We start from the raw sequence: 7,771 nt of genomic DNA on the forward strand, positions 1-7,771 counted from the left end.
GAACCCATTGCTTTTCTTATGAGATAAGAGTCTGGTCTAGTAGAAGCATAATATCCTTTCATGTTAGTTGAAAGGTTTGGATTACAGAGATAAAGGCTTGGATATATTGGTCTGGGCATTAGTACAGCCGTTTAGATGTTTTTTAATTTCCCTTAGATCTGATAGCTGGAAGGGGACATAGACTTGTCTCTTCCTACCATTGCCTGTTGAAGAGGGAAGCACTCATTAAGAGGTTCTGAGTATTGGGGTGGCTTAGAAGGTAGAAATTTGTATAGGGGACCTCAGTTTACTTTTTTTTACCTTTATAGAAAAGGTCTAGTTATGGTATTGTAATTTAAAGAACCCTGTGAAGGTTACTTCTCTTGGTCACCCAAGGCATATTGAGGCCAGGCCTCAGTACAAAGCTTTTAATATTTTTTTAACATTTTAATAGACAGGCCAGAAGATTGGAATGGGGCAGGTCCATCTAGAAAGAACAAAACACTAGGATTCCATCTTTTAGCTAACAGCATGCAGCCTCTTTAATAAAGGCAACCTTTTTAACAAAGAAATAAAGGGCATTCAGAGGGCATTTTAGACTAATAAAAGTACCATATGGGACAACTAGTATTAATTTTTGGAGGGAAAAATTTATGTTGAGGCCAAAGTTACAGAAAATTTTAAATGAGAAGTTTAGAGACCACAGTAATGTCTATTTTGTTATTTCTGGAACTATAACCTTGAGCTAACAATTGGCTTACAAGGGCTGGGTCTGATGCCCCAAGGTGTGAGGTGGGGCTAGGAGCAGGGCTTGTGCAAGGTGCCACTCCCTCCACACACACCTGAGACAAATGACCCTGACTGCCTAGGCCTGATCCTGCAGCCTCTCGCCCCTCCCCCCTTCCTGTGTACTCTGCACGCATTTATTCTAGGGGAAGTGGCGGCGGGCTGCAGCCACCTCCATGTGTGGCTGGTGGCCCAGGATGTGCTGGGTCCTCTGTATGGATTTTCTTAGCTATGACAGGCATTTTTGCTGTGTCCAGGAGCTGGCATCCTGTGCACTAGCGTGATTGTTTTCGTCCCTTCCTCCCCTTGTGGGGGCAGAGTTACAGCATGAGTGTGGCAGCCACAGTTTTTTGTAAGCACTTTCATAAAGCAGCTGACTTAAAGTCACTTTAGACTGAGAAGCCTGGCAAACTAGTTGGAACAACTTAAGTCATAAGGTACCATGTTACAAGTTTTTCATGGGAGGCAGGGTCCCAGTAAGCCCAGGGAGAAGGCAGACAGAGAAAAAGGACATGCAGTGAGACCATGGAGGAAGCAGAAAAGGTGTGCTGACATCTTAGGTAAGGGAGGGGGAGGCAGAACCCGGAGGCATGACACATGCCTGAGGGATTAGCGATCACCTGTGGTCGCTGTCTCAGGAAAAAGGGACATTAGATGGGGGTGGGGAGAGAAGCAGTCATCAGATGACATAATCAAATAGGACTCCACCAATGTAGCATGAAGTGTACCTGAATAAACCCTGGGCTTGGTCTCAGCCCACGGGAAGGGAGCATGTGCTCTCCCAGAGCTGAAATCACCTTGAGGCCAGAATTGGCAAGGAGTGGCTTGCTTAACTCCATGACGGGGAAAGTTTTTCAGGAAGATAGGAGGAGATAGGCATGGTAAGCAGTGCAAGAAGTCTGTTTACATGGGGAAGGAGGAGGTTTGGGAGAGGAATTGGTTGATTCAGAAACTGGTTTACTGGCTAATAGAATCTGCACAGGGGAACAGAAAGTACAGAGGGAGGGTTTGATGCAGAAATAGGGAAAGGATTGGATGTAGGAAAGTTCCTTCCATTTACCAGCATGCTCACAGAGATTGTATAAATCCTTTAAAATATTGTAATTGAAAGTGCCATTAAGTGCCCATTTGGAGACATTGTCTAATGGGTATTGGGGCCAGGCCTGATTACAGAGAAAAGTGAGCTTTTGTGGCTTAAGATCAGGCATTAGGTGGAGGAGCCCAAGGTTGGCCAGGAGACATCCCAGTCGGGAGTCTGAAGGAATTTGAGATGGTTCAACTCCCATGGTGAAGGCCTGACCTGAGGAGAGATATGGCTGGTGTCCCTGAAATATCAGGTCCTCAGGAAAGAGAGAGAAATGTGGAGTACCCAGAGGAAACGTCTTCACCATGGGGCAGGGTCCACAGTCCTTAGTGGGGAACCCAGTTCCCAGGGACAAGAGCGAGCTGCGACCTAGAGCTAGGGTTTTCAAGGAAATGAGAGAGACCACAGCTCAGCATGCGAGGAGAGGGAGAGAGGACCTTGAGGGAAGATTGGCCAGTGGTGGATGGTGGTTGGAGGTGTGCTGGGGCGGAGGAACTCCCCTGTGAGCTAGTGAGAGAGTGGTGTTTTGTTTTGTTTTTGTTTTTGTTTTTTTTAGGGTGGGGGTCCTGGTAAAGCAGCTCAGATCCCGGAGGAAGGAAATGGGAGTTGAGAGAGAGAGAGAGCAGGATGGGGTGGGGGAGGCTGGGAGAACAAGGTCAGTCATGGCACCAAATGTTAGGAAAAATGCCACTCACAAAGATAACTCACAAGAAAAGTCTCACGTCCATAGAGCAAAATTTAATGGCAGGCCCAAACTGCCAGGCTGGCCGGGGAAAAGATGACGCAGCCCTGAGTCTGGGCAAGGAGTGGCTTTTATAGAAGGGGAAGGTTAAGGAAGTTAGAGTATGCATGGTAGTCTCTAGTAGGGGTGGGGCTGTCTTAGAGTGCAGGAATTTGTTTAAGGGCAGGGCTGCCATTTTGGCTGATTCACAAAATGGCAACATTATTGTCCTATCACAGATTACATTCTCCAACAGGCTACATGGCTCCATGAGCGATCTCTTGAAACCCAGGTTTCTACTCAGGTATGGGAACAAATAAAATCCTGGCTTCCCTCCAGTATTTGGTTCCTACGCTTTCTGGGGTCTATAGCTGCCATTATTCTCTTGCTCGTGTTTGGGCCTTGCATTTTAAACTTACTTGTCAAGTTTGTTTCTTCTCACCTAGAATCCATCAAACAACAAATGCCTCTGGTGGAGATGAAAATGACCTACGACCATGGTCCCCTTGACGACCCCTCTCATGGTCAGCCCTTACGCTGTGGGCCCTTCATTGCCCCCTGTCAGCAGGAAGCAGTTACTGAATAGACCTCATCAGTCCCTATCCCTAACAGCAGTTAGGGCGACCATTGAGAGGGGGGAATGAAGGACTAAAGGACGGAATGCAGGAGGTCCCAAAAGGTGATAAGTGATCAAGGAGATACCTCTCCTTCCCAGGAAACCTCTGTCTGCACCTGAGAGACATCTCTGCCCCCAGGCAATGCAAAAAAAGGCTATAAAACCCAATCCCCAACCTGACCCACAGGATCACCAGTTTCCGGGTCCCCCTGCATTCCCCAATATGCAGTCTTTCTCTTCACTTTTCTCCAACTAAATTTTCTACAAATGAAATCTTTCTGACCTCTGCTGTTGGAGTCTACCTGTGCTTTCATCCTCAGAGTGGGCTCAAGAACCCTGAGCACCTGAAATTCCTGTACATGTCATCCATGCATCACTATTGCCCAATAAGAGACAGGAGGCTCTTCATCATGGCTGCTACTGAGAGATCCAAAATATACAACTTACCCCTGAAGAAAAATACTTAAGAGTAATTTAGAAGTAAGATGTTTATTGACAATAAAATATAGACAGGGATTTGGGGAGCACAAATCACAGGGATACTGTATGAAAACAATTGCAGGGAGTCCCAATTGTTTTCATGTTTTTCCTGAGAGTTGACATTAGAATGTAACACCTATCTGGGGTGAGCTCCGCTGTTGTATCTTATTTTACCACCACAAGCTACCAATAAACTTTTGTAAACTTTTTTTTTTTAATGCTGGGGGTAAAACCCAGAGCCTTACACTGGTCTATACCTCTATACCCCCCCCAACCCAATTGAACATTTTAGAGCATGCCATATAAAACAGAATAAAGCCCGCAGGCAAGCAAACACTTTCCCTTCCCCACCCCTACCCTCCATTCCTACAAATAAACAGTAAGATGGTTTGGATGACTTTTAACTCTTTGAGAGGCTCTTAACTTCATTGTGCCATATAGGGTCAGTGGCAGAAAGGCATGCATACTGAATTTTGGAAGCTATTTAAAGGACTTTTAAATAGCTTTTTTTACTTATGCAAATTTGCCAAATGTGCTGACTGCAGAACCTCATAACAAGTTCCACCACTGTACTTGTAGGCTATCACTAGAATATGATGAGAGTAAAGCAATGTCAGTTACATTTGAATTTCAGGTAAAGGAGGCTGAGTTCCATCCCCAGCACCACAAAGAAAAACATGCATAAAGGACTTAACAAGCAAAAAACATTTAAATAGATATTCAGCCTTATGTGTGTGTGTGTATTTAAACACAATAAGGAGCTTTTTTTAAGCTACCAAGAAAGTAAACTTAAAAGCAGTGGTAATGCCCAATTTATTTTATACTCTGGTGATGAGCAATAAATGGCTTTTCTGAAGGATAATTAGGCATGATGTACTTTTTTAATGTGTTTCATTCCATTTTCATACATGAGTATGAAGTACTTAGATCATATTCAACCCCTATTACCTTCTCTTTTTGTGGTCTAGAGAATATGACCTCATATGAGAGAGAATATGCAACAGTTTTCTTTCTCAGTCTGGCTTATTTCACTTCATATGATTTTGGGTCTCATTCATTTCCTGCAAATGACATAATTTCATTCTTTATGGCTGAATACAAGTCCATTGGTGTTGATGGCAATGGTGCAGTCTCTGATCAGAGATTTCTGAATTCTTTGTGTCCCACATGGAAGCATCCAGGCAGGACACGTGAGTGTATTGGAGTTTATTAAAAGATAGGGAAGGGAGTTACAAAAGCCCATGGTGGGTCAGGTGGAAGCCCAAAGTGGAGAGTCTTTCTCTTTTCTGGTGCTTTTAAAATTTGGGCTAACCTATGGGAAGAGAAGAACCTTGTGATTCCTAACCACCAATAACCCATGAGTGGGGAGGGGCATGGGTGGTCCCTGGGCCTGGTGAGGGCAGTTTGAGTTGTCCCTGCTCCAGTGACATTTACAATTGAAAAGAAGGCTTAGAGAAAGAGAATTATGTTTAACCTGAAATACAGTATCAAGTTATATATGTTCGAAGAATCCTGAACTTTCCCTAAGTCTAGCCTGCCTCACTGTGCTTGTCTTTTCTCCAACGTACGTTTTTGGTGCTTTTGTCGAAAATCTGGCTGTAGCTATTGCTGGAATGCTGAGAAACACTGAAACAATGCAAACATGGCTACATCCAATAAGAGAGCCAGAGAAAACATGCAAAACTGCCCAGTCACAATAACCTTCCCACCAATGCCTCTCCCTAACCTCCTTCCCAGCCACCTTACCTAATGCTCATCCCCCTCCAATCTCCCTCTTTCTCATCACAGGATGCTTAAAAACCCCAACCTGTAAGAAAGGCATGCTCTCATCCCTCTCAGGTGTTACTCTGATGGCTGAGGGTCCCTCTCAGGTCTTTTCTCCCTAATAAAGGCCTGCTGCTTGTGAAGGTCACAAATTCTTTCTTGGTGTGTTTCTCCTTTTCCTTTTCTTAAGGTGCTTCAGCTTTCCTCACTTTCCTTTCAGCTATGTGGGCTGGTGTCTGGCTTGTTTGTTTGTTTGCAGTACTAGAGATAGAACTGTTATGTGCTGGTGTCAAGGGTCCTTGCCTTCACAAGCCAGAGAACTGGCTTGTGAGGCAGCTGAATGATAACCCAAAGCTGGTATATAAAGTAGGATTTATTAGAGAGAAAGAAAAGGCTACAGCTATGGTACTGCAGTGGAGCCTGGAAACCGGTGGCTGGGTGCACAGGTGAAGGCTGGGGTTTTTATGGACATTCTAACTCTGGGCTGGGGGTTTTTCTCATTGTCCATGGATTTGTGGGCTTTCCCAGATAAACTGGTTTGGTTTGCACCTTTATTGGGGGAAGGGAAACAATCTTGAGAGCATTTTGCTCATCAGCCCTGTGGCAGATCTGTATCTCTCCTTTAGGATATAGAAATGCAGGCCTTCATCTCCTCAGGATGTAGGAATGATATTGCCTTTCATGGGGGATGGGACACTCACTCATCTGCCTTAGGTCTCCAGACCCAACAGAACCCAGAGCCTAGTGTATGCTAGGCAAACACTCAACCACTGAGCTACATCCCCAGGGTGATTTCTGGATTTTCTGTTATTCCATTGGTCTACGTGTCTGTTTTTGTGCTAGGGAACACATTGTTTGTTTATTTACTTATTTATTTTTGCAGTACTGGAGTTTGAACTCGGTGCTTACACATTGAGCTACTCCACCAGGCCCCTCTTTTTGTGTGTGAAGGGATTTTATCTTCCTATCTCTGTCTCCTGAGTGGCTAGGATTACAGGTGTGAGGCACTGTTGCCCAGCTCTAGGGAATACTTTAAATGCTCCTGAAACCAGCTCTAGTCATCTTCAAGTCTTGTGGACTTTTGACACATGTTCTTCTGTGCCCCCAAGTCCTCTTACCTGAAGTTTTCCTGGGCCCGCATCCCCTGCTGTCTTGCCCTTCTCTAGATCAAGGGCCAGCCTGCTCCTACATTATTTGTCCATCAGAAGTGCCTTGGGATGAATTCCTCTCTGCTGCTCCTAGCAGCTTTCAATCACTGAATGATGGGGTAACATATGACCAAATCTCCCTGTCCCTCCATGGGTACATTTTTGTAGGTTCTTTGTTTTTTTACCAGGCGAATGGGCTCCAGCTGCACCTAGTGGTAAGGGATATGAAATCATATCTTTTAGGGATGGCTTTCCTTCCCTGTCTTACTCCAAACTACCTCCAAAATTTGCATTCAAACCTTGCCTCACTGCAGGAGACCCCACTTCCCATTCCAGTGCTACTCTGTTTCTGTTTTCTCAAAACTGACCTTGTGCAGTCTCCCACTCTTCACCACTCTGCCACTCCTGTGAGCCTGCTGCTAGGGAGGTCCTCCCTGGCCTCTGTGATGCTGACTCCCAGGCCCCTCATACCATCACCCAATAGCATCTGACCCTCCTTCTTGGACACTTGGCTCCTTTGCTTGTTGGAACCCCACACTCATATCTCCAGCCCCTCTTTCTGTGTCTTGCTGTTTGCTTTGCACCTTCCTCACTGAGTGCTGGGCCCTTAACCTTCAAAATATAAAACAACTCCAAATTCTTTGTCTCCAGATCAAACATAGATCATAGTACTCAGACCTCAACATCTACACTTGAACAACTCAAACTTAATATTCCCCACATTTAAGTCCTGAGGTTCCTACCCAGTCTGACTGCACTGATATGGGAAAGAAGTTAATGGCAGCTTTTTTCAGGTGTTCTCATCCAACTCTTGCATGCATCCTCCTTTTCTCATGTTATCTGTTGGCAGATCTTGTTAATTCTACCTTCAAGAACACCAAGAGCCTGACCACTGTTCACTCCCTGCCTAGTTCCCTTTTTGCTTGGAATAAATATCAGTCTGCTGTTTGAGGTTTCCATGGCCCCAGCCAAGGGCACTATCACCTCTCTTACTCTACCTCCTGGGATAGTCTTGCTCCATGATGTCCCTCTGCCCACTTCAGGGAGTAGACTCTCTCTGGATCCCTGTGTTCCTGCATGACCAGGCCTTCTCAACACAGGGCACAGACTAACTTTTTAGGGATGATTGAATAGCAGAAAATAGAGCATATCCAGTCTAGCAACTTTCATTCCAAGACATTGTATCCCAGAGC

The 7,771-nt window shown here is 45.1% G+C and overlaps 1 long non-coding RNA gene across 1 annotated transcript; it reads left to right on the forward strand.

Moving 5' to 3' along the window:
* Positions 1 to 1,535: 1,535 nt before the first annotated feature.
* Positions 1,536 to 3,389, forward strand: LOC141422361 (uncharacterized). Its single transcript, XR_012446907.1, has 3 exons — positions 1,536 to 1,646; positions 2,810 to 2,874; positions 3,017 to 3,389. It is a non-coding gene; the product is annotated as an uncharacterized lncRNA (long non-coding RNA).
* The last annotated feature ends 4,382 nt before the right edge of the window (positions 3,390 to 7,771 follow it).

This window comes from Castor canadensis, chromosome 4 (genome assembly GCF_047511655.1).
Source record: "Castor canadensis chromosome 4, mCasCan1.hap1v2, whole genome shotgun sequence".
Classification (NCBI taxonomy): Eukaryota; Metazoa; Chordata; class Mammalia; order Rodentia; family Castoridae; genus Castor; species Castor canadensis.